This window comes from Lissotriton vulgaris, chromosome 1_1, assembly GCF_964263255.1.
Source record: "Lissotriton vulgaris chromosome 1_1, aLisVul1.2, whole genome shotgun sequence".
NCBI lineage: Eukaryota > Metazoa > Chordata > Amphibia > Caudata > Salamandridae > Lissotriton > Lissotriton vulgaris.
In genome coordinates, this window is record NC_141685.1 from 983,896,094 (window position 1) to 983,914,240 (window position 18,147).

Consider the following 18,147-nt stretch of genomic DNA (forward strand, 5'->3'; position numbering starts at 1 on the left):
CTTAGCCTAGCGGCTCACAAATCAAAGGGAATAAAACAATCGATCCAAACATTGGAAGACAAGATCAAAAATTTGGACCTACAAATAGCTGCAGCAACATCTCCTTCTCATAAAGAGCAACTGGAGGCGGATAGATCGAGTCAAAAAGAAAGTTTAGTAGAAATCTTGGAAAACAAAGTTAGAGAAAAATGGGAAACTAGCAAACTCGCCCATTATGAATATGGGGAGGGATGTGGCAAGATGCTTGCTTGGAAAATCAAGACACATCAAGCCAGGAACAAAGTTGCTTGTATTGACCCTCGAAACCCAGCTGAGAATGGATCAGAAGAAACTGTAATAAAACAAGAATTTCTCGCTTTTTTCTCAGATCTGTACAAGGAAGATTGTAAACCTGAAATTGGAGAAATAAAACACTTCTTAGATCCTCTAAATCTGCCATCCTTAACACCAGATTTGAGAGAGGAACTAAACGCGGAAATCTCAACTCAGGAAGTAAAAGAAGTATTAAAAAACCTCAAGAAAGGCAAAGCAGCGGGTCCGGATGCTTTGCCAAATTAATTTTATACAAAACTAAAAGAGGCATTGCTTTCCTCCTTAACAACTCTGCTGAATAAAATCTTCTTGGAAAAATGTGATCTCCCAGACTCCTGGAATGAAGCCACAATCACTATCCTTCTAAAACAGGGTAAAAGTCCAAAAAAATGTGAATCATACCACCCAATCTCGAACCTGAACTGTGATTATAAGATCTTTACACAGATTATGGCTAAGAGATTGGGGAAAATAGCGGGGCTACTAATAAATAACAACCAGAAGGGCTTTATACCCGGAAGACGATTACAAGATCTAACGCAAGAACTGTTTGCCGCCATAGACATAGCCACCAACGAGAAACTTCCTCTATCAATAATCACGATCGACGCCGCAAAAGCGTTCGATAGAGTCAACTGGGTATATTTAAGTGAAGTCCTGAAAAAATTCAACCTGGGGACAAATATGCTGAATATGGTGGCAAAAATATACACTTCCCCTAGAGCACAAATCTTAATTAACTGTAACGTCACTACAAATATACATATAAAGAGAGGAACAAGGCAGGGATGCCCCCTCTCCCCCCTTACTTTTCAATTTTTATATTTAACCAATGGCAGAGCGTCTTAGAATAGATCCATCAATATTCCCCATCTCCTTCCGAGACTGGTCTAAGAAGATAGGCCTTTATGCAGACGATCTGATGATTTTCACAGACAACCTTAGTGGATCTCTAACAACAATTGAAGAGACCCTGACCAGTTTCGGAAGTTTCTCTGGCTACCAAATTAATCAAGACAAGACGGAAACAATGAGTTGGAATGACAATTCTATCAGTCCCTATAATAAGGATAAAATCAGATACCTTGGCATAGACCTAGTCAAAGACTTAGATAAAGTAGCACACATCAACATTCAAAGAATCGAAAAGGAAGTTAAGAAGTTACTGAAAGTGTGGGGAGGACTACCCCTGACTCTACTAGGCAAATCAAGCATAATAAAAATGTCAATTTTACCAAAATTTACTTTTGCCTTTGGTGCCATTCCTCTTGAATTTAAAAGAGAAACAATAAAAAAAATCCAGGGTGAAATCTCAAGTTTTATCTGGTCTGCAAAAAACCCTAGAATCGCCTGGAGTAAGCTAAGAAGGAAAAAAGACCATGGGGGAATTTGCTAGTCCCGATCTCTTTGAGTACTGTAGAGCATTTCAATTTAAATCAAGCTGGAAGCTCCTAAATACATTCGAAAACTATCCGCCGTACTTTCAAACAATGACTAATAAAACCAGCCATTTTTTATACAAATTTGGACACCCCAAATTTAAAAAAAGAAATTACACTTAAGATGCTGAAGTCTGCGGCCAAATCTTGGTTTGGCATAAGATGTACTTTAAATATTCCTTATTACAGCGACCTGGCCCCCATATGGGACTCGCCTGGCACCCCAGAGTGTCTTAAAGACAAACTAGCATTCCCAATAAAATCTGCAGGAATAACAAAGTGGGGACATCTTATGTCTCAAAATATCCTACTGGATTGGAGACCCTATCTTTAAAAACTAATGGCTCTGTAGCTAAATTCAAGTACTATCAGATATCTAGCTGGGCTAAATCCCTAAAAGAAGTCAGAGCGGGAAACTCAACCCTGGAAAAAGAAATGCTGAAAAAGGATGCTATACATAAAGAAATCTCGTATTGGTATTGGGCCTTGATCCTTGCAGGGGAAGAAGAATTTCAGATACCGGAGAGAGTATGGGGGAAAGATCTACCGACGCTGGAGTTAAACAACAAATGGCAAGTATCTATGAGCAAATGTTGGACAATTGTAACATCAGCTGCCCTAAAGAGAAACCATTTGTTCACATCTCATAGAGCTTACTGGACCCCGAAAAAGTTGTCGAAATTCTCTGGGGCGACAGTGAAAGCCTGCCCAAAATGCAGATTGGAAAGGGCCGACGACCTCCACATGTTTCGGCAGTGTCCCCTTCTCGACGGCTTCTGGAATGATGTGGGTAAAACACTAGATGGGTTACTAGGAAGACATCTAAATGTAAGTACTGATTTCATTTTTTTGGGGTAACGAATCCAAGTGTTCCAGAAAAACTTTCTAAAGTACAGGAAAATCTACTTTTCCTATTAATATTGTTGGCTAGGAGAGAGATCTGTGTGAAATGGGTGAGTCCGGTCCCCCCGACTCACAGTGAATGGCTAATATCAATACTAAGAATATACAAACTAGACAAAAGGAAAGCACCTAGTAAAAAACTTAAGTTCTGGGAGATCTGGGAAAACTACCAGCTAGGATTTAGCTAAATTGTTTGGAGGATAATTTTAGAGGGATATTGTCCCAATGGTTGGTCCGAAATAGATCCACTTATGTAATAGTCCAATGATTATGTGTGAGCAATGGAAAGTCAGGAGAAGGCCTGCATGAGTAGCCAAAAGGGCTAGCTCCCCCCCTCGCACTAAATCCTTCAACAAAGTAATGGAAATAAGGGGACCCTCCTTTCTTCTAAATGATGCAGGGGTACTGTCTAGATACACACATTCCGCTATACGACAGTGAAGGCAAAGAACTAAAGAGAGATTGGGGCCCGACAACTCCTTACTAATAATATTGCACTAATGTGGAAAACAAAAAAAAAAAAGAGAAACATTCAATGACAAGTGGGCACAGCCGTGACCCACGAAACAGTGAGACAACAAAACGAAGCACAGAATGGCCAAAGTGCAAAGTGAAATACGTCTGTACACTCCTATTTGAAAGTTTTAACAGACTAAGATCATTTTCTTATACACCATTGCACATTACAATATTGCATAGTCATATTGCATATGGCGTTTTTTGGTGTCGACGACGTTTCGATGCCACCACTAGATACTGGGCATTATCCTCAGGACAACATAATATTTCATTGTTGTCTTTATGAATTTACAATTAGTTCGTATTAGTTCGGGAGTCCACTTGGATAGTCGAGATAGTCGAGGTAGGGATTCCTTACAAGTGCGCAATCGCAGTTTCAAGATCAGGAGCTTGATGGCTGGTCCGGCTTCAGGATAGAGTTCTATCCAGAAGCCGGACCAGCCATCGAGCTCCCGATCTTGAAACTGTGCAATTGCGCACTTGTAAGGAATCCCTATCTCGAATATCCAAGTGGACTCCCAAACTAATACGATCCCTATCAGCTGGCTAACCGCCCCTTGTGACCCCGAGCTATCGCGGCTGCTTCTGACCCAACTTGCAGTAATGCGATTTAGGCATAGTGCAATTGTAAATTCATAAAGACAACAATGAAATATTATGTTGTCCTGAGGATGATGCCCAGTATCTAGTGGTGGCATCGAAACATCGTCGACACCAAAAAAGGCCATATGCAATATGACTATACAATATTGTAATGTGCAATGGTGTATAAGAAAATGATCTTAGTCTGTTAAAACTTTCAAATAGGAGTGTACAGACGTATTTCACTTTGCCCTTTGGCCATTCTGTGCTTCGTTTTGCTGTCTCACTGTTTCGTGGGTCACGGCTGTGCCCACTTGTCATTGAATTTTTCCAGCAATTTAATTTTATATATATTTGAAAAATAAATTCTTGTCCGGCTGGACAAAAGACATACTACCTATTTAGAGTATGATTATTGTATATAAGTGAATATAGGGACCAAGGTCCCTATACTATACCTTTTGGGTTCCCTTGTTTTTTGTAACAGCTGTGAGGATTATTGGACAAATTATGGAGGCAAACAGTCAATCAATCAATCAATCAATCAAGCAATCATAGACATTTATAGAGCGCTCTACTTACCCGGAGGGTCTCAAGGCGCTAGGGGGGAGGGAGTGCTGCTACTGCTCGAACAGCCAGGTCTTGAGCTTCTTCCTGAAGGCGAGGTGGTCTTGGGTCAGGCGCAGGTCGGTCGGAAGGGAGTTCCAGGTCTTTGCGGCCAGGTAGGAGAAGGACCTTCCTCCTGTCGTCGCTCTTCGGATGCGGGGGACGGCGGCGAGGGCGTGACTGGCTGATCGGAGGTGACGTTTGGGAGCCTAGAAGTTGATGCGGTTGTTGAGGTAGCTCGGGCCTTGATCGTGCAGGGCTTTGTGTGCGTGGGTGAGGAGACGGAAGGTGATTCTCTTGTTGACCGGGAGCCAGTGCAGGTCTCTCAGGTGTCCGGAGATGTGGCTGTGTCGTGGGACGTCGAGGATGAGTCTGGCTGAGGCGTTCTGGATCCGTTGGAGTCTCTTCTGGAGCTTGGCGGTGGTTCCGGCGTAGAGGGCGTTACCGTAGTCCAGTCGGCTGTTGACGAGGGCCTGGGTGACCGTCTTCCTGGTCTCGGTGGAGATCCACCGGAAGATCTTACGTAGCATGCGCAGGATGTTGAAGCATGACGAGGAGACGGCGTTGGCTTGTTTGGTCATGGAGAGAGAGGAGTCCAGGATGAAGCCCAGGTTGCGTGCGTGGGCTGTCGGTTTGGGTGCGGTGCCCAGGGCGGGGGGCCACCAGGAGTCGTCCCAGGCAGAGGGCGAGGTTCCCAGGATGAGGACTTCCGTCTTGTCCGAGTTCAGCTTCAGGCGGTTGGTCGACATCCATTCGGCTACCTCTTTCATCCCTTCGTGAAGGTTGGCTCTGGCGGTGGCGGGGTCGTTGGTCAGGGAGAGGATCAGCTGGGTGTCGTCGGCGTAGGAGATGATGTTCAGGTTGTGTTGGCATGCGATGGCCGCGAGGGGGCTCATGTAGACGTTGAAGAGGGTAGGGCTCAGCGAGGATCCTTGGGGTACTCCGCAGATGACTTCGGTGGCCTCTGACTTGTACGGTGGTAGGCAGACTCTCTGTGTCCTTCCGTCGAGGAAGGAGATGATCCATTCCAGTGCCTTCTCCTGGATTCCGACGATGTTGAGGCGCTGCGCTAGGGTGCGGTGGCATACGGTGTCGAAGGCCGCGCAACCGGAAATCACTCAGATTTCACAAAAGTGATATCCTACATTTTAAGAACCCCTGAAAGGAGCCGGCTGTTCTATGAGTATTTATAGAGCAGTGTAGCCTGCAAATCATAAATGAGTGTTCATATGATGTGTCATTAATAGAAAGCCAACCTCATGCTTTATTGTTACTAGTGATAGTTGATCTTCATTAAAACCTCTGAATTTTCTTCACTATCTCATTTGGGCAGGAAAATTGTTGCATTTGGCATTTCTAACACAAGAGTTTCTCATTATGTTATAAATCCTGTGCCTGTTTTGCTAGTTCCCATCATGGATCAGCATGCTTTTCTTCTAATCTCTTTCTCATCTGCAAACATTCTTGGAAAGGATTGTTGCAGGGATTCTGCTCCTACACAGAACTGTGCACAGAGACTTGGGACCTCAGTGAATTAGGGTGTGCCAAAACACACCTTAGTATCCAAAATCCCCTACCAGACTAGCATCAGTGTCTCATTAGCTCTTAGTCCTAGAGCAAAGAAACCAATGATTAGACAACCCAGAACATGCGACTTAGGTTACCTCAGGCAATGTGGAAAACAAGAACACTCTTTAGTTATACTCTCATACCAGTCCAAAACATGGAGTAAAAAGAGATTCGTGCAAGTTTTAAATATTTATTTCTAACGCCGTGTTCTAATGCACAGCACCTTAGCTAATACAAGCAGACATATTATTAGAAACAAGATTGTCAGCATAGTTGCTATTCCATAAAATACAAAGGGAGAAAGCATGTTATAATGCTAAATGGAAACAGGTTTAAAATATACCTATGTTTCACCCTCCCTTGCTAATAGGTTATTTTATAACTACAGAGGTCTCTTGGGATTACATAGGCGGCCTCATACCTCTAGTATTTAGCAGAAGAGGATCACATCAAATTCTGCACAAGCTCTTGGCATAAAAATGTTCTCCAAGTGTGTGTGATCATGCCTACGCAGTGCATTATTAAACGCACCAATATCAGAGGTGGCCACAGCGGCATATGTGTTATGTCTAGAACGTGCGCTGATCAGTCCAAGCAACAACCACAGTGTTGAAATAACCTTGAAGGCCTCGGCACTCACTAAGCTTACCAAGCAAGGCTACTAATGTAGAAAAACACATTATTCTCATGTGAAAAAAACCCACTCTGCTAAACTCTAAACAAGTAATAAAGTGTGCTGTGTGCAAAAGGCAGTACAAAAGGGGGTGGTGATGGACGGAGCATCTGAACCAATCAAACACTCACACCCAGTCAAGAGATCTGGGTTTAATCCATCATCGTTCTTTAGCCCATTCTGCCACCCCAGTTCAGACATGGCCATATACAAATCAGTCTGACCCTGTGCCTCCTGGGAACAGTCCAGCCCGAACTGCCAAGACATGCCTTCCCTGGACCGTAAACAAGCTTCCGAGGACCGGTTTCTGGCAATTCAGCCGTCTTCAGCCCGGCTTGCTTGAATCCAGTGGCAAAGTGAGCAAGGGGCTCAAGTCTGAGCATACCCTGCCAACTTATGGCCAACAAAGCGGTACAAAAGTGGATGGTGATTGACGGAGCATCTAAACCAATCAAACACTCACACCCAGTCAAGAGATCTGGGTTTAATCCATCACCGTTCTTTAGCCCACTCTGCCACCCCAGTTCAGACATGGCCACATGCAAATCAGTCTGACCCTGTGCCTCATGGGAACAGTCCAGCCCGAACTGCCAAGCCATGCCTTCCCTGGACAGGAAACAAGCTTCCGAGGACCGGTTTCTGGCATTTCAGCCGTCTTCAGTCCGGCTTGCTTGAATACAGTGGCAAAGTGAGCAAGGGACTCACGTCTGAGCACACCCTGCCAACTTATGGCGAACAAAGCGGTACAAAAGGGCGTGGTGATGGACGGAGCATCTGAACCAATCAAACATTCACACCCAGTCAAGAGATCTGGGTTTAATCCATCACCGTTCTTTAGCCCACTCTGCCACCCCAGTTCAGACATGGCCATATGCAAATAAGTCTGACCCTGTGCCTCATGGGAACAGTACAGCCCGAACTGCCAAGCCATACCTTCCCTGGACCGGAAACAAGCTTCCGAGGACCGGTTTCTGGCATTTCAGCCGTCTTCAGCCTGGCTTGCTTGAATCCAGTGGCAAAGTGAGCAAGGGACTCACGTCCGAGCATACCCTGCCAACTTATGGCGAAAAAAGCGGTGCAAAAGGGGGTGGTGATGGACGGAGCATCTGAACCAATCAAACACTCACACCCAGTCAAGAGATCTGGGTTTAATCCATCAACGTTCTTTAGCCCACTCTGCCACCCCAGTTCAGACATGGCTATATGCAAATCAGTCTGACCCTGTGCCTCATGGGAACAGTCCAGCCGAACTGCCAAGCCATGCCTCCCTGGACCGGAAACAAGCTTCCGAGGACCGGTTTCTGGCATTTCAGCCATCTTCAGCCCGGCTTGCTTGAATCCAGTGGCAAAGTGAGCAAGAGACTCACGTCTGAGCATACCCTGCCAACTTATGGCGAACAAAGCAGTACAAAAGGGGGTGGTGGTGGACGGAGCATCTGAACCAATCAAACACTCACACCCAGTCAAGAAATTCGGGTTTAATCCATCACCGTTCTTTAGCCCACTCTACCACCCCAGTTCAGACATGGCCATATGCAAATCAGTCTGACCCTGTGCCTCATGGGAACAGTCCAGCCCGATCTGCCAAGCCATGCCTTCCCTGGACAGGAAACAAGCTTCCGAGGACCGGTTTCTGGCATTTTATCCGTCATCAGCCCGGCGTGCTTTAATCCAGTGGCAAAGTGAGCAAGGGACTCACGTCTGAGCATAGCCTGCCAACGTATGGCGAACAAAGCGGTACAAAAGGGGGTGGTGATGGACGGAGCATCTGAACCAATCAAACACTCACACCCAGTCAAGAGATCTGGGTTTAATCCATCACCGTTCTTTAGCCCACTCTGCCACCCCAGTTCAGCCATGGCCATATGCAAATCGGTCTGACCCTGTGCCTCATGGGAACATTCCAGCCCGAAGTGCCAAGCCATGCCTTCCCTGGACCGGAAACAAGCTTCCGAGGGGCGGTTTCTGGCATTTCAGCCGTCTTCAGCCTGGCTTGCTTGAATCCAGTGGCAAAGTGAGTAAGGGACTCACGTCTGAGCATACCCTGCCAACTTATGGCGAACAAATCAGTACAAAAGGGGGTGGTGATGAACGGAGCATCTGAACCAATCAAACACTCACTCCCAGTCAAGAGATCTGGGTTTAATCCATCACCGTTCTTTAGCCCACTCTGCCACCCCAGTTCATACATGGCCATATGCAAATCAGTCAGACCCTGTGCCTCATGGGAACAATCCAGCCCGAACTGCCAAGCCATGCCTTCCCTGGACCGGAAACAAGCTTCCGAGGACCGGTTTCTGGCAGCCTGGATTCTTACTAATTTTTTTTTATTAAACTGAGAAAAAGGAGGTTAGCTCAAGAATCACATTCCTCCATTAGCATACTCAGAATTGCCAAAAATACAGCAAACTCTCTGAAGGAAACCTTCTGGTCGCCATCCAAGTCCATTGTCTTCATCGCCTCTTTTGCCATTTCCTCGTCTTTCCCAGAGGCAGATAGTTTTGGGAACTCTTCCTTCAGAAGCTTGGACAGCTCCTCCTGGTTCAGCTCTCCATCCTTACCATCAGCTCCAGAGTATTTCTTGAATGTCTGGATCATAGCCCCACACAGCTCTTCAAGATGCATCTCGACTGTTTCGATTGCGAGCCACAGGCGGTGAGCGCAGGATCCTGGATGAGAGAAGCGAAGAAAGCCTGGCTGATGAGGATTTTGAATTTAAAACCGGTCCTAGGATGCTTGTTTCCGGTCCAGGGAAGACATGGCTTGGCATTTCGGGCTGGACTGTTCCTATGAAGCACAGGGTCAGACTGATTTGCATATGGCCATGTCAAGACTGGGTTGGCTGAGTGAGCTAAAGAATGGCAATGGATTAAACCCAGATCAGTTGACTGGGGTGAGTGTTTGAATTGCTCAAACGCTCCGTCCATCATCCCCTTTTATGTGCAAAAGGCAGCAGAAAGAAAAAATGGTGATAAACTTCTAATAAGCTCATGTCAACCTAACACTGTGTGAATGCAAGGCTCAGCCCCACGACACCCTCCCTTGATCTGAGCACGGATAAGAAGGGGGCAAATTTGGAACGCAGAGTTCAAGTTCAAATCGTCACAGTGGATAAACAGGAGCAAACTCCAAATTTTGAAAACACTTCAAATCAAGAATCACTTTAACGGGCACAGTGAAGTCAATGGGCCGGAAAAAAATTAAGATGGCAAAAATAAAAAAAATCTGATGTCCAACATGTGAGGTCGGCCACGAAAGGGGGAGAAGAGAAAACACATCTCATTCTAACAGTGTATATGCACAGTACGTTGCAACAGCCTCCAACAGGAAGTCATTGTTCTCATCCGAAAACATTTCAGCCATCCAATTCAGTAATGGGAAAGAACATACATGTTCCTCAATAACCAGAGCCTCTAGTACCATCAGAGGACAACTCGGTTCTCTTCAATATGACTGTGTGCCAAGATGTCATGCGCCACTGCAAAAACATTCCAACGTCCTAGGACTCCATACATTGCGCAAAGGCCATAATCCTGTCGCCAGAACAAAGCATTTCATGAGCAACTAAGGGGTTCATCAGTTGATCATAATCCGCATTGGGAGACACCGTATTGCAGAGCAACAAATCCAGAGCCCAGTCCAAATCGCAGCGAAGGCAATGAAAGACAGGCTGGACGCATGTGAAAAAGGAAAATCGAAATGATAATCCATAAGCTGCACTCAATGTAGCAAGAGGCAGCACTCCATAATAATAAAGCATTCAGTTGCGGAACAGCAACAGCCGTGGCAGATCGTCTTGTAACACAGGAAGTGCATCCATTTTGAAATAAACAAAGCAACAGAAGCACTCCTGCAACCAGAGAGAGCATTAAGGAAAATCCACCAAACAGGCTGGAAAAGATCAAATGAAAAAAACTGGGAACACACCAAATATAGTTTGAAAACAAGCCACAAGGCCACTACTAACAACTTTAAAAAAGTGAGCCAGCCCCGTGGTGGAGGAAGTATTAAAGATAGTGTAAATTAATTCTCCGAAATGCAAGGGCAAATCCGTATTTAATAAAGCATGCACCTCTGTGCGGGTGTTCGCCACATAAAGGACAAATGTTTCACGAGCAGATGTGATGGTGACTTCTTTTTGAAACAAAAGAGCTCTTATGCGGCTCATCTTGTTGAACTCTGCTTTCAAGGTCGGAATCGACGGCCAGATGGAAACATCCAGCTTCCCATGTGGAGGAGGAAACATTATGTTTTTACAACAAACTACACGTTCAGATACCGTAAAGATGTAAGGAATTCCAGCTAACATCCCACAACAATCTTCATTATTTAAAGGTAAATAACTACTGTTCGCTAGTAATGTGAATGTGGGTATGATAGCAGGCGTCGGTGTACCTTTCAAAACAAAGGCTAGATTAGGCGCATCTTGATTGCAAGAGCCATGCAATTGAATATTCCTACACACTAATGAGTGATCCGGTGTTGTTGTGCAATCCTCACCATTCAAATAAACCTCTTTTCCCTCCCTCAGGCACCTATAGGTAAAAGGTAGTGACCCAGCTTCATGGAGATAAGCGATGCCCAGAGGTTCATATCTGCCAATTGCGTAGTACTTCATGCAGGCTTCGCATTTGAACAAAGGAAAAGGTAATGTTATTAACCCATGGACGAGCCACACAGCAGAATTTGTTCCTGCCACAGAAAACGGTAAAGGTTCTAACTTTTCAATATGTAACATAGAAAAAGTTGCATCTTTCATAGACATAAAACGTTGCTTGTCGGTCAAGTTAAAAGGAGCAAATAAAGATGATGTGTTCATGTAGTGCCAAGGAACTTTTCCTGCCTTCAACGTTTGCAAAGTCCATGCAAATTGCATAATGGAACGCAATTGATTTTGACCATGGTACAAAACAGAGACATCTTCTTGCACAAAATCAACAACAGATGAAGCAATATTATCTAAAGTGTAAATGCAGGAAAAAAGCGTGTTAATGCTGTTGTCTACAACTGCCAGCACCTTTTCTAAATTTGCTTGATCTATAGCTCTTACGGGAAGCAGCCTCAATCTGGGACAGTTTCCAAACTTTGTTGTAAATAGCATATATCCACCTTTTGGAACCGCCGGAAGCAGGGCCCTTGACAAAATCATTTAGATCAACATCGTCAGCCAATTTAGACAAATGAAGCTTAACTGGCTCTAGGCTAAAGTGGAGTGTTTGAGCCAATTCTGACATAACTTGCCTACTGAATATGTAGCCACAGAATGGTCACTCTCAAAACGGGGATCCACCCTAACCTGTGTGTAGCCAGGATCTAAACCCAGAAAACGATGTTGGCAGAAATCTGCACTTTTGTGCCACAATGACCAACCATTAGGATCCAAACTGGATATGTTAAAAGTAGAATTCAGCAATAAGGTCTGTAATTCTCAGATAGAAAAACTGGTATTATTATCCCAACCGGGGTATGCTTCCAATTCTGGAAAAGAAGGAGCATTTAATTTTTTAGTAGTAGCCAATCCAAACAGGTGGTTTGTGAAATAGTAAAAATCAAAAACAACATATGGTTCGGGATGAGACATGCACGATGGGATGTACCATGTTACAACGCATACCATTACAACTACCTACCGTTACAACGCGACCATTACAACGCATACCATTACAACGCATAGCGCTTTGAGGTGCTGGATAGTGGTAAGTATAATTTACTATTCTAACTCCAGTCCCCGTGGACCCTAGGGAAGGTGTTGGATAGTAAATTATACTTATTCCCTATCCTAGAGCGCCCCCCAGCGCAATGCGTTGTAATGGTATGCGTTGTAAAAGTCGCGTTGTAACAGTATTGCGTTGTAAGAAATGCGTTGTAACAGGTGTATACCGCACGAAGTAAAGCCTCAGTGCCTTGCACTTGCCAATTTTTAGAACCCCAAAAAGATTTAAGATCAATAGTATCTTTCCGCAGTCCATAGCCCCCAATAGCCAATAGGTCAAGAAAGGACTTGGATTGCTTTTTATACGGAGGGACGAAGTGGTATTGCTGCCTAACTGCTGCCTTTTTATCTCACTGCCTCTCAACCAACTGCTCGCGGCCCCCGCTTTGCGGGAGCCCCTCAAAGTCATCATCGCAATGGACTATTAGTGGAGCTGTGCAGAGACTTCTTACCCCAGCGGGACTGCGAGGACCAGCGGGCGCTGCGCTTGAAGACTCGCCGCAGCTGGTCCTCTTCCCACCCCCCTCCCGCTATATATTGACATCAAATGACGCGTACACGGGACGCGCGCGTGTCAAAGCGCGGGGCTAAGCCCAGGCAAAGGGCGGGCCCTCTGAGGCCCTCAGAGGCTGAGAAAGGCTGTGCTGTGCCCACCCCCTGTATAAAGTACTGTACTTGTTAAAACGTTTATTAATAGGTCTGGGACTGTTTCATTGCACATTACTGTTTTTGTGATATCCTTGTGCCTTCCCTAGACTTATTCGAAATGACGGCCAAAAGCTTAGGTCTGGAAGATTTTTGGTTGGAAGGTCGTGTTCCAAAACAAAATCGAATCCCCTTCGCAATAAGGTTAATCATGTTGCACAAGTTAAGGGTACCTGTCAGTTATTTAATCTCTGGGAACGGGGAAAAAATAGAGCATTAAATGTTGATCCTGCATACGAAGACACAGTAAAAGCCCCCTCCTCTCTGTTGGGATTGAGTACCGCGGGTTTGAGGCATGAGAATAGCATGGAAAAGGGGGTAAGTACTGCAGTTGTAGTAAGAGAAAGTTTTGCCTCTTTGAACAACTGTATGTCTCCCCCTCTGCATAAATCAAAGGACAAAAATATTTGCCTTACTGCCCCCCTACAAATCCCATCTGAAGCTATTTTTCAAGCGGTGGGCGATTTAGAGCATGTTTCTTTTCTTAAAACTAGTGAGCCTCCATCTGAAACATATGAACCAAGTCTTTCTCCCCCTAGAGAAGTGCACAATAATGATCTTGTTTTTTCTGATTTTGATTTGGCGCTCTGTAAGAGATATATTGAGGTTGATACTGAAAAGGTTAGGGATCTCATAAAAACTCCTACAACACCAGTTCCACCTGTTCTCCATCTTTATAGCAGTACTCCCTCGAATATCTCTCAGTTAAATATCTCAACACACTCTAATCTCAATATAACAGGTATTAACGCTATGCCTCCTCCCAGGGTGGATAAACCTGTCTCTGATTGTCTATCCTCTCTTGAATATTTGCTCTCTTCCATTCTATCATTATTGGAGAAATTTGTTGGGGGTTCTGATTGTGTATTGGAAACTGTAACCCAAATTCTGAAGGTTTTATTACATGACAAAATTGAGAAGAAACCCCGCTTAAATTTAGATACCATGGGAGAAGATCTCGTAGAGCAGGAAAATTCTGGGTCAAAAATTGGACTTCCAAATATTTCCCATCCCATTAATGATAGCAAACAATTAGTCCTCCCCTTGAAAACCCCTATTTCAAATTGTGTAGTTGATATAGTATTTGTAGTAGAGGTTTTACAAGAAATGGTGTTAAAGGATGATATAGAACCATCCCCAATAATAAAGGATCTATATGAAACGGATCCTAAGGAAGATAAGGAACTTTTTCCGAACCTTATTAAACAGCATAATGTAGGTGATAAGGAGGCTTCTGAACTAGAAGGAGATGGGAAAAAGGAGAATTAAGGGAAGGTTAAAAAGAAGGGGTCAAAAAAGAGGAGACTAATTAGAAGAATTGAAAAAAATAGACGGAGAAAGATTCTTTGGAAAGAAAATTTGGCAATTGTCTCAAATCAAGAATTATTCCAGGCCTCCCCACTGGTACAAAAAAATGAAAGTGTGGACGTAAAAATAGCGGAGGATACCCCTACCCCTACTGCAGCACAGGGTTCTGTTTCTCTACTATCAATTCCCTGTTCTTCTGGTGGGCCCCTTATAGCTAAAGGGGATTTGTTAAATCCAATTCCTCCAAAAAATGAGATCATTCCTATTGGCTATGCAACCTCCACTCTAAATCCACTGGCCAATCTCTACTCTGTTAAAAGGGAGGGAGTAGCGGTTTGTCAAAATCCTCCTGTAATTTCTATGGAGGAGAGCGTTGATACCCTCACTCTGGACTTCTTCCCTCGATTTGATGCTGATTGTATTTTAAATAGATCATTGCTTCTTAAATACTTCCAGGAATCAGCAAATTTGAAATTGCTACTAACAGCAGATATAGATTTAGTACGGATTTTGAAGTCAGAGGGTGGAAATTTAACAAGGGTAAAATTTTACTCCAAATTAGTGGTGAACCTAATCTTACAACGGTCAGAAGATTTCCAGAGTAGAGGAATTGAGGTTATGCCTTTCTGGGGGAATCTCCCCTCTGTTAGACCCTTTAAATCCTTAAGGCCTCTAGGGTCTTCTCTATCTCTCTTGCAGGTAGCTCCTGATAATGCAGAAGAAGCAGCAAGGTTTGATGATTTGAGAATTCGTTTATCAAAAGATCTTCGCCTTGTATCTTACCCTAACCTACCAATTCCCCCTTCTCAGGATAAGGTTGAAGATGAAACTTTTCGCTGGAACTGGTTACCTGGCGTTCTTTCAAAGAAATTGACTATTAAGTACCCTCCCAATCCTCATCTTTAGCTGCAATATAATGTTGTTATCTTGGAACTGTGCTGGGCTGAAGAATTGTCCAGAAAAAATCCAATTCCTTATGTCCCTAAAGGCCAGTGTGATCTGTCTCCAGGAGACTTGGTGTTCAGAGACACTTCAAACAGGAAGGGACTTTTTTGTTCTGGAGGGTCGCGCTGTTCCCTCCAGGAGAGGCCACGCTAGGGGGGGAATTGCATGTCTTTTATCCAATCGGATAAAATGGAATTTCTCCCATTATTTGGATCCTTGTAACCTTTTTCAAGCTGTAACACTGTTCAGCCATGACAATGTTGAGGTATCTAAACCCCTAGTATTGATTAATGCCTATATTCCCCCTGAAGTTAGTTTTAATGTAATTTTAAAAAAGGTTTTCGTCTATATTCAGAGTCTTAGAGAGAAATCTCCTTCTCCTAATATAATTTTAGTAAGGGATTTGAATTGCAAAATCTCTAATCTAAGCATGAGTCTGTTTCGCGATAAATATAAAGAAGAATCTCTTCAGATCCCCCAAGCCCTCCTTCCTGAGAATATTAAAACAAGCGAGGGAAAATACTTCTTAAAGAACTGTCCGCTATGGACGGGATTACAGCGAATGGAAGGCTCCCTTCCAATTCTCCTGCAAATTTTACTCATAAATCCCATCAGGGAGAATCAATATTAGATTACGTGATAGTTGAGAATTCCACCTTTGCCCTATTAAAGGATCTTAGGGTTACTGAAACGGTTTTCAGCGACCATAAATTACTTTCTTCTTCTATGAATATAAATACTCCGAAATCTGACCAATGGTCTCTTGATAGCGTCAAGGTAAGCTTTGGAGCGAAATCAGGAAGATGCTATTGGAACACAAAAGCTGAACAAGATCTGGAGAGTGTTCTTGATGCTGCAATTGATGACCTTGCTATGCGGCAAAGTTTTGAAATTGTGTGCTTTCAAGATCTAATGAAGTCAGTGATCTCGGTGGCTAAAAAAACAAATAAGAAAAGGTGTTTTGTAACACCCTCTTGTCCCCTACGTTTACTTAATGTAGAGATAAATATACTAGTGAGGGAACAATACTTGTGTAAATCGGCAGAAGGATCACATAAAGTAAGTTTATTAAAAAGAAGGAGGAAAAGGTTAAAAGTTAAATTACGGAAAGAAGGGGAGGATACTATTTGGATAAAATTAAGAGAGGCAGCTTTTAAAGGACAAATGAGACAGTTCTGGTTGCTTATAGGTGAGGGGTGTGGATCAAGAACAAGACTGCTTCCTATCCCCATTGAAGAACAAACATGGGTGGATTATGTCACATCCTTATCTGCAAATATTGGAGCTGTGGTTCCCTCTATAGGTTTTATTGTAAGTGGTCAGCCTTTAGATCTCGTATCTGAAAATGATATTGTAACAGCTATAAAGGAAATGCGTTCATCTGGGGCAATGGGGCCGGATGAACTTCCAATTTCTGTTTTAAAGCAAAGCAGTGAAAAATGGAGCAAATTGTTATGCCCTGTGTTCAACATTTGTTTCTCTAGCGGAAAGATTCTCCCCTCGTGGAAAGGGAGCATCTTAGTGCCCCTTTTCAAAAGGGGTGACCAATATGCTCTCCAAAACTATCGCCAAATTGCCCTCTTAGATGCAATCGGCAAAGTATTTGCAAGATGCCTTTTGAAGCAAATAAATGATTGGGTGGACCAAGAAAATATACTTCCCCTTGAACAGACGGGTTTTCGAAAGCATCATGGTACCCTGGATAATTTAACGGCTCTACAGGTAATAACGGACAAATATATCAGGGTCACAGGTGGGGGAGTCTATGCCGCTTTCATAGACTTCTCCACGGCTTTCGATAAAGTTGATCGTCCTCTGTTGTGGAAGACATTACTTACTTTGGGTATGCCAGTAAGGCTGTTGAATTTGGTTCAGGAACTTCACTCTGAGACGTGGTGTAGAGTATTATTGGGTGGGGAGAGAGGCTTATCCCAAGTAATCCTTTCTGCCAATGGTCTTAAACAGGGTTGTCTATTGGCCTCCTTGCTGTTCTCTCTCTATGTTTGTGATCTCCCCCAGACCCTATCTTTGAGTGAAGGCATCGCCCCCACTTTAGGAGATAAACCGATTGCATGTTTAATGTATGCAGATGACATACTTCTTTTAGACCTTACTCCAAATGGTCTCAATAGTCGTCGGCATGCCTTGCATTTATTCGCTGAGTGCCACCATTTGAAGATTAACATGTCTAAAAGCAAGGTAATGTGCAATAGAGGGAAGAAACAAACGGAATTGGGTAATTTCAGTTGGTTTTTAGGGAGTGAGAAACTGGAAATTGTAAAATGTAATGTTTTTCTAGGGAAAATAATATGTGGTAACTTGAGCGACAAGGCTCACATAGACAGCAACATTAGGAAAGCCATGACTCAGGGAAATGGACTGAGTGCTCTCTATAAAGCAACCGGCAGAAGACATTTTGTCTATCTGCTGGAGGCATTTCGTGCAAAAATTCCAGCATCCCTGCTTTATGGCATTGAGTTAATAGATTTGAGGCAATGGGGTTTCCTAGATACTGTCGAGGGTAGACTCTTGCAACATTTATTGTCGGTCAATAATGCCTGTACAGTGAAATCCCTCAGACTGGAATTGGGCATACAAAGTAGTTGGGTTCAGGCCCTAGCAGGAGTAATACGTTGGGTCTTTTATTTAGCCAAAGGCAAACCGGCTACCTTAAGATCCCTCATTTATAAAGAATTCTTGGGGCCTATGAAAGAATATTCTTTACTTATAAAGAATTTCAGAAAGGCTGTTACGTTATTAGAACTGGAGGAAACAACTCTTTTTTTATTATCTCCACATCAGCTAAAGTTGTCATTAAAACGGGCTACATGGGAGTTAAGTTTTAAGAGGGATAGAGATGCCCGTATTACAAA

General features: G+C 43.7%; 1 protein-coding gene and 1 pseudogene across 2 annotated transcripts in view; both read right to left on the bottom strand.

Annotated features, from left to right (window-relative positions):
• Positions 1 to 18,147, bottom strand: part of LOC147748345 (CD209 antigen-like protein C) — a 358,434-nt gene that overhangs the window by 117,373 nt on the left and 222,914 nt on the right. The gene's annotated exons all lie outside the window — the stretch shown is intronic.
• Positions 8,949 to 9,267, bottom strand: LOC147748346 (protein S100-A2 pseudogene; annotated as a pseudogene).